General features: G+C 40.6%; 1 protein-coding gene across 4 annotated transcripts in view; it reads right to left on the bottom strand.

Moving 5' to 3' along the window:
- The window catches only part of ENOX1 (ecto-NOX disulfide-thiol exchanger 1), a 392,145-nt gene that overhangs the window by 238,619 nt on the left and 135,208 nt on the right, over window positions 1-18,318 (bottom strand). For all 4 annotated transcript variants that reach the window (XM_080376795.1, XM_080376801.1, XM_080376802.1 and 1 more), the window contains exon 3: window positions 17,024-17,101. The gene's annotated coding sequence lies outside the window, so the exon portion shown is untranslated. The remainder of the gene's footprint in view (window positions 1-17,023; window positions 17,102-18,318) is intronic.

Raw genomic sequence — 18,318 nt, 5'->3', positions numbered from 1 at the left:
AATGGAGCTGTGCAGATTTACATCCGTGAGAGCCCCATCTCCTGTACTCAAATCAGATCCAGACCAGCAGTAACCCAGCACATTGGACACGTAGGGTAGACCTCAGCTAACTTGTATAATCTAAAAAATAGGGATTGAATTTGAGCATGCTATCTAGGCTTTCTCAGCAGCATCTTTTCTTGTTTTGGGGCTTAGAGGGGGCAATTCATCCCACGTACCACATCGTCATCGGTTCATCTCATTGAACTGTGGACACCTCCCTCTGAGCTAGTTAGTCCCAGCTCCCTTCACTGTTAACAGAGGGAAACACTTTTAAGGTGCAATGAATCTGTTTTATTTTGCATGTCTATTTAAAACTGAGATGATTCCTGTCCTAGAAATGCCTGCTTGTCTCCACTGACTATGCAGGATGACTAGCTTACATATGGGTGACAAAAGTCATCTCACCTCTGCAACGGCTTCATTAGCAACGGTGCTTTACACTGAGCAAAATAACAGAGAAGCACCAAATGTTAACTAAAACCAATTTTTGAACAGACTAATACTTGCATAATTAGAGATACAGATCTCAAGGCAAGGCAACATTAATACTCTCCTGCATGGTGCTTCCTGGACAGAATTTTGGGGATATGTGATTGCACAGGAGCAAGGGACGTTTCTGAACAGCAGCAAAACTTGCTCTGTTTCCTGTCTTCAACAGTCTTTGGTGGGGGAAATTTTTCAAAGGACTAAAAACCCCCCAATTTCTAATAATCATCCCCCTACAGGTAAAGTCTTTCTGACCCCCTAAATAGCCAGAAATCAGCTCCAACTGTGAAGCATAAAAATTAACATACCTCTACTAATGTGTTTTCACTAACTGGTGTAACTCTGGAACACAAATCTATGGATGCCCCAACTGTATCTGAATCTAGACAGTCAAGATACTGACCAAACAATACTATGAAGCAATGAGTCCTCCAGTCTTATGAAGAAGAATTTCCTTTAAATTAGCATTAAGTAAATGGCTTGGGCTTGCCATACCCCAATTTGAGCCTTTATGCATGAATTACAGGAAGGAAAATGAAGACAGGATAAAACAGAGGAAACTGTTTTCCATAATGCTGTGTCCACAACCTTAAGCGGCCTGTTGGAGACACTGATGACCTATTCTGCAGGTGATCAGGTCATGTCCATCTCCATTTGGCTTCATTTTGGTGAACAAAACTGTGTCCCTTAAAAGCCTTGTGCTGCATTTTCCATACAGCTGTCCCTTATCCCCCTTCAGTGTTTGTGGCTACCACAGGAATAATGCATTTTCCAAGGTGGAGAATAGAAACTAAAAAAGGAATCAGCTCCAGATTGGTTACAAAATTGAAGGTTACAAAAACACCACCACCTTGCAGGCATTAACATTAGTAAGCTTTCTCAAGAAAGAGGAGGTTAGGATACAAGGAGAACACAGTGGAAAATACCAATGAAATGTAAGCATAAATGACATCAATAAATCACAGGCCCAGCACATAACTCCACACAGCAATTCCCAGAAAGACAGTCCTAATCGATAATATATACATAACTCCTCTGAATTTGCTAATTTGTTTTTGAACAGTATGGAACCACTCCCTAATTTCAAAGTGCTGTCCAATAACTCTTTGTACTATGTAAAGTGCACATTTGGACATGTTGACTTCTCTAATTAGTCTATAAATACTTGACTTTTACCCACTACTTTGGTAAGTGTGATAATTGCTGGGGAAAGGCCAAAGCATTTATGGTCAATCAGATGATGAGAAAAGGAATATAGCCCTTTCAGTGAGTAAAATGTAAGGCATTCTGTGGCAAGGCAGAAGCTATTAGCAGGATCAATATTTCTCCTAGTACCTTAATAAATCATTATATCAAAGAACAGTTGCAGGATGAAGAAAACCTCATTCTACCAACAAGGATGCTTCCAAATCAGCAAATAAAACATCATTTAAATTACAAAGACCTAATTGGTGTACAAAGGCAAACGGCAAGCACAGAATACAGCCCTCTGATGCTAGGCGTGTAAGCGTTTTGAATCATTAGCGAAGGAAGAAAAGCAGAAAGGCAAAGAAACAGCTATGCTAAGAGCTCCACACGCATAACTTGCAAATTGGTGAATATGCATGAACCCACCACGCTGTAGCTGACTGATGAGACCATGTTTGGTGTAGATATCATAGGTGGCAGAAACAGAAGAGAACTTGGAAAACAGGATGGCCTTTGGTATCTTCACTATTGTACTGAAAATAAACGCCTTGCTATTATTTGCACTGAGGCTTTTTCCTCCTTTTCTTAGCTAGCTAAGAAATGGAAATAGCTAAGACATGTAAACTTGAGTGAGGGAAGGGAAGAAGTATTCTAATGGTTACTTTCAAGCAAGGGAAGTTCTTCTCTCAGCATACACTGCACATCACTGCTTACCCGATACAGCTATCATCACATGTAACCATAGAGCTTTTTTGGCCACACAACCAAGAAAGAAACTCTAAGTTGAGGTAATTGGAGTTCTGTCCAAGTAAGGGTTGAAGGACCACAATCATGTACATATCCCACACAGTAGGTGACACTCCTAGTATACCTATATGGCTGTGAGAAGAAGATAAAGCATGCCAAACTACTTCGTATGGTGTTGCAAACCTACACGTTGCTATGGAGCACGCTGGTGCACAGCTTGTGAGCAGCCACCAGTACTTTTTTTGGAAATACCAACTCCCAGCGCTTTTGTTTTCTAGAGTTACCTTTCAATGTAACAGAGGAATGAGGAAACCTAGGGGGGAAAGAGTCACTGGAGTAATAACCACATGTGTGCCCACCAGGGGAAAAATGTAATATACTGTTGTAACCAGTATTCAGGTTTATTCTTTTGTTTGAATAGTCTCGATTTAGCTCTTTACTGGAGAGTTATTATAGAAAAGCACATGCTTCCCAGTTGTTTAGTCACTACTTTTGAACCCTGTCACAGCCTTGGAAGCTTGTTTCTAATTTATTCAGAAGCAACAATTGTTGACTTTGTGAAGGAAAGTCAGTTGTTGAAGGGGTTTCATTGTGGAAGTCAAAGTGGGTACTCTTTGGTTTTCCAGTTCATATTTCATACACTTCTAATTCCATATAGCTGACACTTTGGAAGGTCAACTGTCATATGGCTGGAAACCTGACATCTCAAGAAAGTAAACAGTGCCTGAAGAGGAGGGGAGAAGGAGCATCCTGTTGCTATGTGATAGCTCCTCTCCCCACTCTGACCCAGCAGAGATCTTACCCACCTGTCAAAATTCTGTGGAAAGGCAGAGTTTTGGCTATATGGCAACTGACCTTTCGGGGTGCTGGCCATATGCATTTCCACCATGTGTCTGGATCTTTGAATTAAATGCATACATAAATATGAACAATTCCCAAATGTTTCATGCTCTGAACTCTCTCTATAGGTGTATTTGTTTTCTCAAACTGTAATTTATTCAAAAAGTAAAGTGGATCAGTCTCTCTGTAATTTACGCCTCAAATCAGTTTGTTGTTTGATTCTTCTGTTGGGAAAACTTATCAATCCTGCTTTAGAGAGCATAATATGCCAATTTTAGTAGTAAGGAAACTGCTGTAGTTTATATACTTAACTACCTGTAGGCCTCCCAAGGGTTCTTCCTCTCTTCCCGGGGAGATTATGTATTCTTCACCTCGTCTCACGCCCAGTAACACATATCAGCATTACATCTCTCCTAGGATCCCAGGACTATTTAAAAAAGCACTTGGAAATACCCTTTTTGCCTGCATCCCAAAGTATTACTTTTTGCTTGGTATGTATCAGCTTGGTAGACTGTAAACCACTGGAGGCAGGGACTACTCCTATTTGTTTACGTCCTTAGTGGCCTAAAGGCATTATCAGCTTCGTTCATCAAATTATCTGCAGCAAAGGGGATCACTGTGAGCACGACACAAACTTTAGCGATCATGTCCAGTGGGATCTCAGGGCAAAGGCAGCCAATGGAGTCCATGCGCCCTTTCAATTCTGCTATCACAAACCTCTTTTTTTTCCAGTGCAGTAAAAAGACACACTAACTCTTCAAACAAATAACCAACAGCTATTGGGATGGTAGTAAATGGATTCAGAAAAGATTCAGGATTTTCTTATTCTAGTCAGCCTGAACAATTAATTAACAGCCTCCTTGTTTGTCATTAAATTTGTTGCCATAGTAGCCTCTATAAACGGTGTCTAACAAACAAGAAAGATTTATCTTTCTCACTCTAAATCGATCAGAAAAAGAATGATCTCACATTCGTTTTTGTTTCATAATGGCAGGTAAGGCACAGTGAATCATTACAACAGGGTATTCTGAGAAGGATAAGATGTCAGTTATCTTAAAAAAAAATCTTAAAAAGCAGACCCAGAGATAAAAAGCGAAGTGCCACTTCTACGCAAACAAAAAAACTGGCTCCAAAAGGAATATTAAAAAATTACAACAGTTTATAAATAATAAATGGAAAAAACTTTCTAGATTTTTTTAACTCAAATTATGCATATTTTTCTTGGATATAAATAGTTCCATGCACTATTTTTTGCTCCAAATTCATAGTTGGTGAGAGACCAAGGAGGAAAAACATTGTAAGAGAATTTCTTAAAGAACAGAGTTAAAATAAATTAGTTGAAACAGAGAAATCGTTCTTCTGCTGTATGGTTCTTGGCTTGTACAGACAACAGGAGCCCACAAGGGAGAAGGGATGGGAAGGTACACATCTGCAACTAAATGCAGAGTAAGTTCTGGCCATCATCATGTGCTAGGGGTTTGGACATGTTTAGAGAACTACAGGCTGCAACCTGCAAATTGGATCAATATGTTTCTTGCCTGATAAATTCCAGGAGGGAGATAACAGGTCCATTATTGGAAAAGAGTGTTGTTGTCTTTCTTCTAGAGGACAAGGTGACAGATTCTCTTAAAGCAGTAACTGCTCTTTGCTTCTTCACAAAATCATGCTTTAAAAACAAGAGTCATTTCAAACTTCGTCCAATCTATAACCTTTCTCAGTTGGAGTGGGGAGTAGGGAAGAGTTGGAGCGTGGCAATGCAGCCAAAGTATTCAGACTTCCTTGATTAAGAAGCTAGTAATAATCCCAGGTACAAAATGCTCTAGTTACATGGGTCAAGTCTTTCCACCAAGGAAAATAAAACAAACATGAAGGCAATGGGACTTCTGTTCCTCATTATATTAGTCATTTCCTACAGCCAAACTCAAATGACCTGGGATACTTTCTTGTACTATTGATACCCAAAATAATTGTCTCAGCTACAGACCATAGCACAGTGAAATCTTACTGAGATCAAACTGTTTTGTTCTTTACCTCACCTCTTGAAAGACCTAAAGGGCAAAATTTTTGGCCACCTCCCATAATGCCCAAGGAATATGAACACCAAAGTGCTGAGGAGATCATGCAACCCTGAAAACTGCTGCCACAAATTCTGAATGACATCAAGAACATGCAAAAATCCTGATGTTTTAGTAACCATGTTTCCAATAGTTGACCCATCCACTTCTTTTATTGTTCAATTTCATGTTAATAGGGCAGTTTCTTTCCTGGGATAGGGTCCTATAAGCTACCAAACTGTGGAGAGGATAAGGGGACTAGGGAGCAGGGATTTGCCTCTGTAGTAACAGCACCGCAGTGAGTGATATAAAGCCTAGATGCTGGTGAGTAGACCAGGGCTTTGATCCTGGCCCATTCTCCCTTCCACCACATCCTTTCAGCTGCCTCAGTTCAAGCATTTGTCTGGCCATGCCCAAACCCACACTAGGGTCATTAAAAAAAAAAAAAATTAAATTTGGCTCTTTTAACATCAATTATTTCTCAGACCCAAATTTAGAAAGAATCTGCTGAGCCACTAAGCTCAGCTGAAGGGACGGTAACCTCTGGTGCTGAGTGTGGAAATGAGAGCTTGAAGGCAGAATGCTCTGAGATCAGATCTGTATAATATAGTATCAAAATAATATAAAAATGCAGCTAAAAGCAAAAAGCAGGTATGATTTTCATTCTCTCTGGTTATTTTTAACCGAACTTCTGCCTGTCCATCTATTACACCTTTACTGGCAGAGCTGGGGCAGTAGCAAATTTGAACCCACTTTCAAGCCAGCATAAAAGCTGGAGAGAAGTCACAAGAGGTAATTTCATTACCAGAAGTTTAATGAAAAACAGCAGCCGGACAGCAAAGCAGCACACCAGTTGCTTCCTATGCAGAAAGCGGCTGACAAAGCAGCCAGCATAAACTCTGCCTGGGAAAAGCAGACGGGCTGGTGTGGGCAAACACAAATCCGGATGGCAGGGATGCGCCTCCACAGCCCAGGCTGCCCCTTGTCTGCAAGGACATGAGGGGAAGCCAGGAAACTGAGGTGGGAGTTTTAGGGGACAAGGGGACATTGATCTGTTAAAAGAGACCTCTCCACTCAATTTGTTTCCAGGGATCTGTTGTGCTATAAGTGCTGGGCAAAACCTACCACAGCACGCTCCTGCACTGTCCGGGTGTTTACACGAGCCTGCTGGGCTCAGGCTAAGCAAGTTCAGGATTGTTCTGTTCAGGGTCAGAGGCAACTGGAAGCAACGTAAACTTACTAGGAGTGCTGAGGCCCAGTTAACTGCACTGAGTCATGGCAATTTATTAGTTTGTACTCAATACCATGCTGACTGTGCTACACAGCTTTGGCTGGCTTGGAAAACGGACAAAGGGAACTCCCACCTACCAGTAGAGAGATGTGTAAACCCTTATCTGTAGGTCTGTGGAGTCTCACTGAGCACCTGAATCCAGGTGAACTGAAGTATAAACCAAGCATTTCAAACTTTCAGGGAAATTTCACAGAAAGGAGTACAGAAGGAGAACTAGGGGAGTGAGGAATGGACTCTGGAGCAAGGCCATAGGCTGCTGAGTTACAGCTCTCTACTGGAAGTGCCAGGCAAAAGATCCATACCTTGAGCATATGGCTGGGGCTGCAGGGCTGTGATTACAGAGCAGAATCCAAGTTTGATTTAGGCTTCATAGTTGTAAGCACATCATGCATTCAGCGGTGAGACTGCCAGCAGTCCAGTGAATGCTCAGTATGTGCAGTGAAATGTCTTCGAAGAAGGAAGCAAAAGGCTGTCGTAAAGGACATCCACGCAGACTTGTGGGTTTTTTTATTACAACTTGAAGACCTTAAAATAGCATGTTGCATTCGGCTATCAAACACTGACTTTTTTTCTGAAAGCCTGTCCTATGGCACTGCAAGCTGCCTGCTGGGTGTATGGCTCTTGACAAACTTTCCAACAGAAATCTCAACTCACTTGAACCTAAAGATGGAGCTACAGAGGTGGAAAAATCAAAGATGCATTAATGGATGAAGGATTGTGGTACTGACCAATATGCAATCTGGAGGCAAAGGTCTCTAGCATTAAAGAGGACTGCTCCTGGAAGGAGTATAGAAAGATCAGAGACTCAAAATGCCCCACACCCAAGAACAAGAGGACAACCAGCTCTCTCTGTATGTCTGCACTTCTCTGGGACCAGATAGTACATTTGATCAATCTCATTCATTTGTTACTGACGGGAGAACCTGACAGTAACTGTCTGCAGAACTTTGCCCAGGGTTTCGGAGACATTGCTGAAGAGGTCACACACCCAAAAAGAAACCCAACAAACAAAACACCAAACCAAACAAGGAAAAACCAAACAGCAAAAAAGAAGGCATTTTCAACAATGGTATTAGAGCTCGTTGCAGAAGATGCTATGCCTTTAACCTGTTACTCTGTAATCATCTCATTTCCCTTCTCCCCTTGTTTCTTTGCCACTTCAAAACAGTAAAAAGGCTGTGTGAAGAGAGAAGAATAAAACATGAGAACACTTGGAATGTTTTCATGGAGTGAAAGAAACACAGAAGATTGTGATTAGATACATAAATGAATTGGTGGCCTTCAAACATTAAAAGAACAGCATTATGAAGAAATTAAATCTCTAAGCGAAACACATGATGTCACTCAATTTTATGAACAAGGTGCCAGTTTTCAGATTCAGCCCTCTCCTGGATTTAACACATGACCTTTCCTTTCAAGATCCTTGGTCCCTCTGAAACATTTTTCTTTATTCTCTTTGGTGCTGGTACCTTGTTATTAATTGGATCAAGTCAGGTTTCCACAGAGACTATAAGAATAGGGACATCTGCGTGTTACCTGTCAAGTACTGCCTTAACTGTCTTCAATTGCTCTTGTAAATCTAGTCCCTCTGTGGAGTCCCATATTATAAAAATTGTACACCGACTTTCAAAGCCCTTCCTCTAGTCTGTGTAACGCTGCAATGTACTTTTGGTAAGGGGATGTTAAAGTGGAAAACCTTCCTAAGAAAACCACTAAGTGCAATAGTAATAATACCACTATCAGCAATAGTGAAAAGAAAGAGTTGGGTTCCTGCTCAATGGGAAGAAAAGCTGTTTGAAGGATCAGCTGTGATCAGAAAGCCACAACAGCTAACACTTAAGACAAAGGACTAGAAACTCTGGTCATAATAGGAAAAACTTGAGAGAACTGAGATATGTTAAATTTTTTCACATTGGCTGGGCCCTTTGAATTTCACCCTAGAATATGCAGAAAAATGACTGAGGGAATCTCATTGCTGCTAGCAATTATCTTTGAAAGGTGAGGTCAGAAACAGTCAATTCAGCAAACACTCAGTAGGAAATAACCAAATAGGTTTAGTCTTGCTAAGAAGGACCTGAGGTTATCCACTGGATAACAAGCTTCATCCGAGTCACTGTCACGTATGTACGAATGTCAGACTGAAAATGTAAAGGACAATGTTATCTACAAGACACATGAGGGAATTCTCCTTTATTACTTCACTTTGGAAAGACCTCAACCATAACCTTAAGTGCAGTGTTTGATGCCACATTTTAAGGAGGATATGACTGATCGGCAGTGAGTACTCTACAAAAAATAACAAAAAACTGGAGGAATAAGTTGTTGTTTAATGTGAAGAAGACAAGAGTTAGGGAGAAAATGACAAAAGACCCTAAAAATGTTAAAGATGGTTGCAACAAAAAAGGCAATAACTCATTCATGTTCATTGCAGGTAGGACAGAAGTAACTTGCAGGTTAAGAAAAGAAAAAAAAAAAAAAAAAAAAGCAATTTTCTAATGGTAAGGAAAATCAGGCTTTGGAATTAATTGCCCAGAGAATCTCCATCAGTAGAGGCCCTAAGAAACTGGTCATCCATAGCTCTGATGGGAAGAGTTTCAATAGATCTGATACAGCTGCAGGGCCTTCAAGCTACTTGCTAATTTTCAATGCCTCTAGGAAAAAAACCACCTGTGTCTAGTTAGCTGGAGAATAGTATTTTGAGTTCTAGGATATTTTGGGCAATAGTATGTATTACTTTTTCCTCGGTTAATTTTTAATAGTGTTCTGAAAGCTCAAAATTAAAGAGTGGCTTCACCCAAGATATTCTTTCATCTTTCTACTTTCACTTTTGCTGTTTGAGCAAACTGCCTGGTCAAACTTTCCTCTAATACTTCACAGAAAACTCTTGAACACAATATTTAGCAGGCTCCCTCCCCGCTTCCGCCCCCCTCCCCCCCGCAAATACGGGATCGATGGCATTAAGAAGGAACACATTATTTCCTGAATGCTTGCCTAGTCATTATTGAATCATTTCTTCTATAGAGCCAAAGAAATCATAGAATCGTAAAATCATTTAAATTGGAAAAGACCATTAAGATCATCAAGCCCAACCGTTAACCTAACACTGCCAAGTCCACACAATAAACCATGTCTCTGAGCACCACGTCTAACACCTCCAGGGAGGGTGACTCCTGATCAGCTTGTTCCAACGCTTGACAACCCTTTCAGGGAAAATTTTTTTCCTAATACCCAATCTAAACCTCCCCTGGCACAACTTGGGGTCATTTCCTCTTGACCTATCACTTGTTACTTGGGAAAAGAGTCCGACATAGTTTCCTTTAAGTTGTGCTTTTTGTTTTTTCACTTGTGACACATCATAATAACTTTCTCTCTATTTTCCCTTTGTGAAACAATAATTGACCCTAGAAATCTGTCATCCTGCAGCAGTATATTTTAGGACTCTCAATCCCAAAGTGTTATGTGTGCTACACTTCAGCCTAGAAAGAAGGCTGAAAGTTTATTAAAATCATGGCTTTGTCTTACTATTATTTATGACATTGAATGAAATTTGCTTGGTTTTGGGTTCTGAAGATGAACAAAGGTTGTTTCTGACATAAACTTGCGTCAGAGAGTTTTTAAAGGCAGGCAACAAGAAGCTGTGTAATCATCACATGCAGCTTCCAATGGTGATTGCATTGCAAATACATTCACTGCAGGATCAAACTCACTATCATTCAGAAATAGTGTGGCCAGCAGATGTAAGGAAGTGACTGTCCCCCTGTACTCACCACTGGTGAGGCTGCACCTCTACAGAGGGATCTGGACAGGCTGGACCAATGGGCCATGGCCAGTTGTGTGAGGTTCAAACAGGAAAAGTGCTGGGTCCTGCACTTGGGTCACAGCAACCCCAGGCCGCGCTACAGGCTGGGGGCAGAGCGGCTGGGAAGCTGCCCGGTGGGAAAGGACCTGGGGTGCTGGTTGATGGGCAGCTGAACATGAGCCAGCAGTGTGCCCAGGTGGCCAGGAGGGCCAGCAGCATCCTGGCTTGTATCAGGAACGGTGTGGCCAGCAGGTGGGGGTCGGTCTGTTCTCCCAGGTAACAAGTGACAGGACAAGAGGAAACGGCCTCAAGTTGGGCCAGAGGAGGTTTAGATTGGAGATTAGGAAAAATTTCTTCACTGAAATGATTGTCAAGCATTGGAACAGGCTGCCCAGGGAAGTGGTGGAGTCACCATCCCTGGACGTATTTAAAAGACGTGTAGACGTGGTGCTTAAGACATGGTATAGTGGTGGACTTGGCAGTGTTAGGTTAACGGTTGGGCTTGATGATCTCAATAGTCTTTTCTAACCTAAATGATTCTATGATTCTCTCACATGTACAAAATAAAATTAAAAAGAAATCCTTTAATATTTACTATTTGAACTGGTAGCCTTTCTGCAGACTTTAGCTAAAAACAGGAATGAAAGAACATAAACCTGACAACATTGTGCTGGGCTGTGGTGACGAAAATAATTTTTTGGTAACTGTTCATTTTGCTTGGCGCTTGGCCATCTGAACACTCCTTGCTTTTTTAAGTAACAAGCTCTCCAAGTTTCACTGCGGTTTCTGGATACATGGACAGTAGCGGTGACAGTAGATTTCTCCTCTCAACTGGAGAAGATGTTTTAAGTGCCTTTCAGAAGTGAAATCAATTCATATCTTTCTGTCTATGGCAACAGACTCTCACTGGAGCTGTAGCTCATGACTTTTATCTTGTTGTGACACCTGCTTTGGTCAAGAGGATTACTGATTACTCCTCCTGGAAGGTGCCAATACTGATGATGTTCAGTTGAGCAGCTGTCCCCCTTCTTGTATTATTATTATTCATTATGTATGATTGATTCTTCTGAGGGTCTTAGTGATAGAAAACTTAGCAGTTCTTTGCTGCCTTCCTTTTAAAGGGACCTGAATGGACAATTATTGTTTCTGAAATGTGCTACAACCACCATTTCACCTCATCTGTTGTTCAGATATCTCTGTGCAGCCAGAATGTGTGCAATGAAAAGGTGCAAGATGTGTCATTATCCATATGCTGACAGCTATCAGTTGCATACTTATTGTCTCTCCAACAACGCCATTCATTACCTACTATCATACTGACAACAGTTTAAAGGCTAGAAGAGAGAAGACACTATCAGTGATTCCACCCAGACAAAACTGAGATACGCTATGGATTGCAGTCATTTTAATTGAGGTATATCTCCATAATTAATTATTGAGCTTCTAAATTCTGGGCTTATTTTACATATTTTTTTATCCATCTGAAAGTCATATTGACTATATTCAGCTTCTTAATGCTGGCACTTAAGTCAAACAGTCAACAGTACATGGAGGGATGCAGGTACAAGGGAAGAAGATGCAAAAAAAGTTATTGGAATGCAACCTATAGGATCTGCAAATGCTTATTCTGAAAAATGGGTAAATGAATGAAATTGACTACAATGTAAAATCATTTTTGCTTCTAATATTTGGCAGATTACCATAATGAAAGTTATGTCAAACTGTCCTCTATCTTCACTGGAAGACACCAAATGACTTTCTGTGGAGCAAATAAAGCATAACTTGGATTTTAGAAATAACCTGGTGAGGGGTCTGGAGCACAAGTCTTATGAGGAATGGCGGAGGGGATGGAGGTTGTTTAGTCTGGAGAAAAGGAGGCTCAGGGTGGGTCTTATTGCTCTTGACAGCTACCTGAAAGGAGGCTGTAGACAGGTGGGGGTCCATCTCTTCCCCCAGATAACAAACAATAGGACAATAGGAAACAGCCTCAAGTTGGGCCAGGGGAGTTTTAAATTGGATATCAGGAAAAACTTCTTAACTGAAAGGGTGGTCAAACATTGGAACAGGCTGCCCAGGGAGGTGGCAGAATCACCATCCCTGGAGGTGTTTAAAAAATGTATAGATGCAGTGCTTAGGGACATGGTTTAGTGATGGACTTGGCAGTCCTGGGTGAACAGTTGGATTTGATGATCTTAAAGGTTCTTTCCAACCTCAATGATTCTATAATCCCTAAGTGTTGTGTACCTCTGGAAAAGACTCCACCAGGCAGCACTGAAATCTTCCTCACTGGAAGATTAGATAAACATCTCTCACAGATTTTCTAAACATCTTTGCTCTTGTTGGTAATGCAGGAAAATAAGCCAAATTATCTTTGGCGTTCCTAAGGTGTTCCTGACTGCTGACACTAAAGATCTCACATTTCTGTTTATGTAATGCCCCAGAAGTGAAGATCAGGAAAGATCATTATCTAACTGTCACTTTGAAACAGAAGATGATGGGCACAAGAGTGAGGCTAGTAAAGAGCCTTAGTCCTGATCTGAGTCTATGGACACCTTGCATAGCTTGCAGGAGTCTCTCAGCCATTTTCCCATTCTTCTGGGGAGCAGCTATGATTAAACCATGGGGAAGTATTTAAGAATGTTTCTGGGCTGTTCCTCCAGCAGAGGAAGCACTTGCCACCATTCCTAAAAGTTTTTTGGAAAGAACTCACAACATAAAAGCCAATGGAAGGCAAATCTGCTGTCTGGGTTGGTTAGTTTGTTTTCCCTGCATCCATATTTATTTCAGTCTCTTGCAGAACACCTGCTCTGGCTACAGCTCTTACTCAAGTGAGCAAACTGTAATTTTATTTTTTCTAATAATCACTTGCTTCTTGCCTTGCTGTGTGCAATAAAAAAAAAAAAAAACAGAGCCAGATAGTCACAGACCCTCTGAGCCATCATTCAAAAATAAAAAATAGATACATGTGTTTATACTAGCTGCCACATACAACCCACAATTTTGACACAATAGTCTTTACAAACTCACAGTCTTCTTTTAATTTCTGTTCTACTGAAATGCAACTGACCCTCCGTGGCAGCTTTGTGAGATTTACTTCCCTCACCCTCCCATTTTATTCTGCCATATTTACTTTGAGCATCTAGCTTACAGATTTTTTTCCAGCTACCAGGCTACTTGGTTTCCATCTGTTCAATAACTCAAGTATATGCATCAAATGCACACATGGCACATTCCCAGCTAGTAACATCCCCTTTCCTTTCTGCCTTTTTGTTGGCAGGTAGTTTGCATATAAGCTGCAGAAAGAGAACATGCTCCTCCACCGTTCTGGTTTGTACATCAGCTCCCCTCGCCTCCTCTTTTCAAACCTCCACACATGGTGTGAGGGCAGCCACTTCATCACCCTCGCAGCCTCTGGCAGGACAGCTGAGCTGTGAGCAAAGCCTGGTGACATGGAGGCTTTGGCTGCTGGCAGCATGGCTTTAAGGCAGGTATATGTATCTAATACAGTGGCTTCAAGGCTCTCCAAGTCCACGTGCAGCACTGATATGGAGATCAAAGGTATGGTTTCCATGTTTACATGCTTGCATGGAAAAGTGCCCTCCTTAGGCTCTACCCTTCCTTTCTCACTCTCCCCCTCCATGACTTTTGACAGATCAGTATTTTGCCAGTTGTGTTTTCATTACTGAAGAAGCAGCAAGACAATGGAGTAGCACTCCTTCCACCAACCCCCCCCCCCCCCCCAGCAGAAGCCAACCCCAGCTGACCTGTGCCCAGAAGGCTGTAACAGGACAGAGCAGGGGAGCCCAGCCCCAGGAGATAGGAAGGGAGCTTCCCATCCCATGCAGCAGCCATGAACTATTTTCATTGGCTTTCGTTCTCTCGCTTCCCCCTAAAACAAAGATACTTGTTTCACTGTAGGGGTGCCAAGGGTAAAGGTTTGAGGACACCCCAAAAGGTGTTTGGAGAGATACAGCCTTTAGTGACCCAAATAGAAAAAAAAAAAGAAACTCCAGTAATAAATGAATAAAACTCAAAAAAAAAGCAAGAGCAAGCAACAAGCATGTCAGGGAAAAGGAAGCTTCTCTGGAGAATGGGCAAGGGATTGTAGGCAGGAAATAAAGGAGAGATTAAGAAAACAGGAACTGTGCAAGAGGAGGAGATACTATGAGGAGAAAAAAATACATGAAATTTGCAGTGAAAGACATGGGATAAATGGAAAAAGCTGACCTGGATTAAACTAATTATGTGGCTAGATCAGTATCCTGTTTTCCTCCAATGTCAATACCAGTTGGTACAGAGAAGTGGTATAAGAGATACCTACACAGCTGCAGAAGAAGCTTCACCCAAACCCCAAGCTGAGGATTGGTGAGTTCAGCATTCAGTCAGGCAACGCTGTGTAATTGCTTTATTACTGTGTAATATAAAAAATATATCTGTGATGGCATCCTTATTGATGTAAATATCTATTTCTTGCAAAGGTTCAATGCAATACCTTTTGATAATACCTTGGGGCAATACTTTCCAAGGTGAAATTACATCTTCTATTTCCTTTTCAGTAGAAATGTCTTGGCTTTTAATTTAATTGGTTTTCCCTTGCTTCTGCATTATAATGAAGGTGCAGCACAGCCATACCCAAACTACTTTATGCCGCTTGGTATACATATATCTAATATGTACATATATAAATTAATATTATATTTATCCTCATTTTAAATGGCACAATACTAATTTTTATGAATATCACAAAGCCATTATTCTTCAGGAATCAGACCTGTAAACAAGGAAACTTTTAAAATGTTATAGGCAAATGACTTGCCTAAGCCTTCTTTGTATAGCAGCTGTTGACTGCAGTTGTATCAAATTCATTAGAACACCAGCTCAACCACACTTTGCTTCAGCAAATTTAGCAGTAGCTCTTGGAAGTCTTTGGTGAGCCATGATTCAAACGCTTACAGGCAGGTCTGGAATGAAAGATTTTATAAAGCTTCTGCTGCTAGTAAAGGATTTACAACCCAAATGTTGCAACATGTGCAACAAGTTTTCTGGTTTTTCCCATTATCCTAAATGTCTTTCACAGTTTGCACTTCTTTCTCCCCCTCCCCACCCCCCAAGAAAACCCACAAATTTTACCCTAAGGGATATCATCATTAAAGAAAGAAGCAGTGCAGTCAAAGCTTTAGCATGACACAGATCATTCAACAGTTGTGCAATTATTCTGAAAAGCTACTTATTATTGAACGCAGAGCTTTCACTGAACATAGGCCCGAGGCATCAAGATCAGATCTGTATCTGCAGTATCTCAACCAGTCTGATCTAGGGCTTTTGCTCATTACAGAAGCTGTAGCCTTGTGTGAGGTTTACATCTAGTTTCAAAGAGCTTCTAAAGCATTTTGGAGCTGGGTTGGCTTTAAAAGGCATTACCAAACCATAATAATTTCCAAGAACAAATTAGAAGTTGTATCAGATACCTCTCATCCCCCAAATCCACCTGGTTTTGTTTTTGTTTAAGGTTTACAAACCACTTTCCCTGCAGAATTCCTATAGACTAATGGAATAGTAAGTGACTACAGAAATAACAAGGAAAGCAGTAATACCCAAAGTGCTTTCAGGTAAACCAAGCAAATGAAATAAACAGAGCATATTCCAAACATGAACATTTTTGACAATTGTTATTCAGGGCTTGATACAACTCCCACAGACCCTAAGTGTGATCCAGTAGCAAGATATGATGACCTAGATGGAAAAGTTGATTCCCACTGGTTTTTCTGAGCAGATTTCTATAAAAATGCTGTTCAGTACTACTTTTGAAAGCAGTAAGAAATCAAATTTTTCTCTGTTATATAGCTGCATAGAAAAACATATTGAAATGCAGGGGAGTGTTTTCTACTGTCTAAATCATTGTGATCATAGGCCACAGTGCTTATAACACTATCGTTCTAGCTGACAAGGACAAGACATTAGCTACAGGTTCCTCACTGCTCCTGGCCATGCTGACACTACAGGAGTCAAGCCGTTATTATTCTGCTCTTTATAGTCTCTTAAATATCAACTTTTTTTTTTTTTTAATTTTCTTAAACTTTCCATGAACCTGAGCTCCTCCTGACCTGAAAGCCCCAGTAATTCTGCTGACCCTTTGCTAAGTGTGCTTCTCGAAACATCCACAGTTACAGCTGTGGGACAGCCACTCACATATTAGCAACCTGGGTGGAAGCAATCGATTGCAGGGCCTTTTAGGAAAATACAGTTTCAACACATACTGAAAGACATAGTGGTGAGGTGAAAATGACTTACAGGCCCAATTTCTTTCTGCAGTTCAACTGTATAAACTGCAATAACTCACTTCAAAGGAAAGATGAATGGGTTACTCTGCATTTTTACAACAGTAACAGAATACAGTTATGTCCTAAACACTTTGCAAGAAACAAAAATAATTTTCCACAACACTTGCTGTAAAATAAAATTAGATTTTAATTTGGTTTGCATGTGTTCAAGACAAAAAAAAAAAAAAAAAAAACCACAAGTCAGCACAGAAGTCTACATGCTGAAATAGTCAGAATGCAGGAAGAGTTTACAGACCTGTACGAAGGTAGGTAACTTCTCAGCAGCCCCATCATGGGATTTCCAAAGGAACGTTACAAATTCTCATGGCCAATCCTGCAAGTGGAAAGAATAGTTAAAACTAGAGAGTTTCTAAAGGAAAAGCAAATAAGATCAGTTGTCTCCTTGGATACACAATGCAGAAAGTCAGTGTAGAATTGGTTCAGAGGATGTTAAACATTTTAACTACGGAAGCAGGAAGATCATAACAATTATTTCAATATAACAAAGTCCAAGTTACATAAAATACAAAATGGTAATCTGTTTTTAAAGACATGTTATTGAAAACAGCCCTGATAAAAATGCAATGAATATGTGGGACTGAAATGGCAAAAAAAAGAAAAAAAGAGAGAAAATACTGCACCAATTTATATTCCCTTTGAACTGTCTGTAATACAGACCTTAAAGTGCATTTTCAAACATACAGCCTATCAAATAAAGAGGCATTTATTTCTAGCCATGGCACTTCTAGACTTTTGGTAAATGAAACCAGAAGTAGTCTAGTGAAAATGTGCTGTGTGACAAAGCATGTACTGATGGGTTCTGCCCCACATCAGTAAACAATTGTTTTTTCCTTAACCGAAGGAAAGAATTTCAGCAGTAAACAAATGTATCATGTCTTGCATGAATTCTTCAACAGAGTCAAAGCAAACCTGTCTTCTCACACCTCCTGCATGTGCTATTCCAAGTCAAAATACAAGTTATATTCCCCGAGATCTCTTAGTTGCTATGTTTTTGATTATGACAACCATGATACACAAGGGATGATGATACACAAGACACTAAAGCTTTCTGCTCTAATCCCCCTGGAATCTACACCCGTTGTTGTAAGGATAATTATCTGGGTATCCCCGAGGCCAATTTTTGCAGTTTTCATACAAAAATCACCTCTTGCATAAGACATGAAATTTAAAATCATCCCCTTCACAGATATCATTGAGTCACTCCATTACCTCTGGGACAGATATAAATTATGCATTCTTTGATTCTCTTTAAAATTTTAGATGCACGAAGGGACAGAGAAGCATCTAAATGGTACTAAAAATATAAGGCGTTCAAGAAAGAAACAATAACTTGCACGGTATTAACTGCTACAGTGCTCCGAAGGCTCCCTGCCTGGTCAAGAAAAGCACATAAAGCACTGAAACATAACAGCAGGCTTGCATGCTAATGGCTGCTAGTGACAAGGACTCATTGAATGTCACTGCTTCACATACTGCGTACTGTTCATTTTTCTTATCTATGTGACCTCTCCTTTGAAATGACTGATGAAA

Source organism: Falco punctatus (assembly GCF_963210335.1).
Source record: "Falco punctatus genome assembly, chromosome: 2".
NCBI classification, from domain to species: Eukaryota; Metazoa; Chordata; class Aves; order Falconiformes; family Falconidae; genus Falco; species Falco punctatus.
This window is presented reverse-complemented; position numbering and strand designations above follow the sequence as displayed.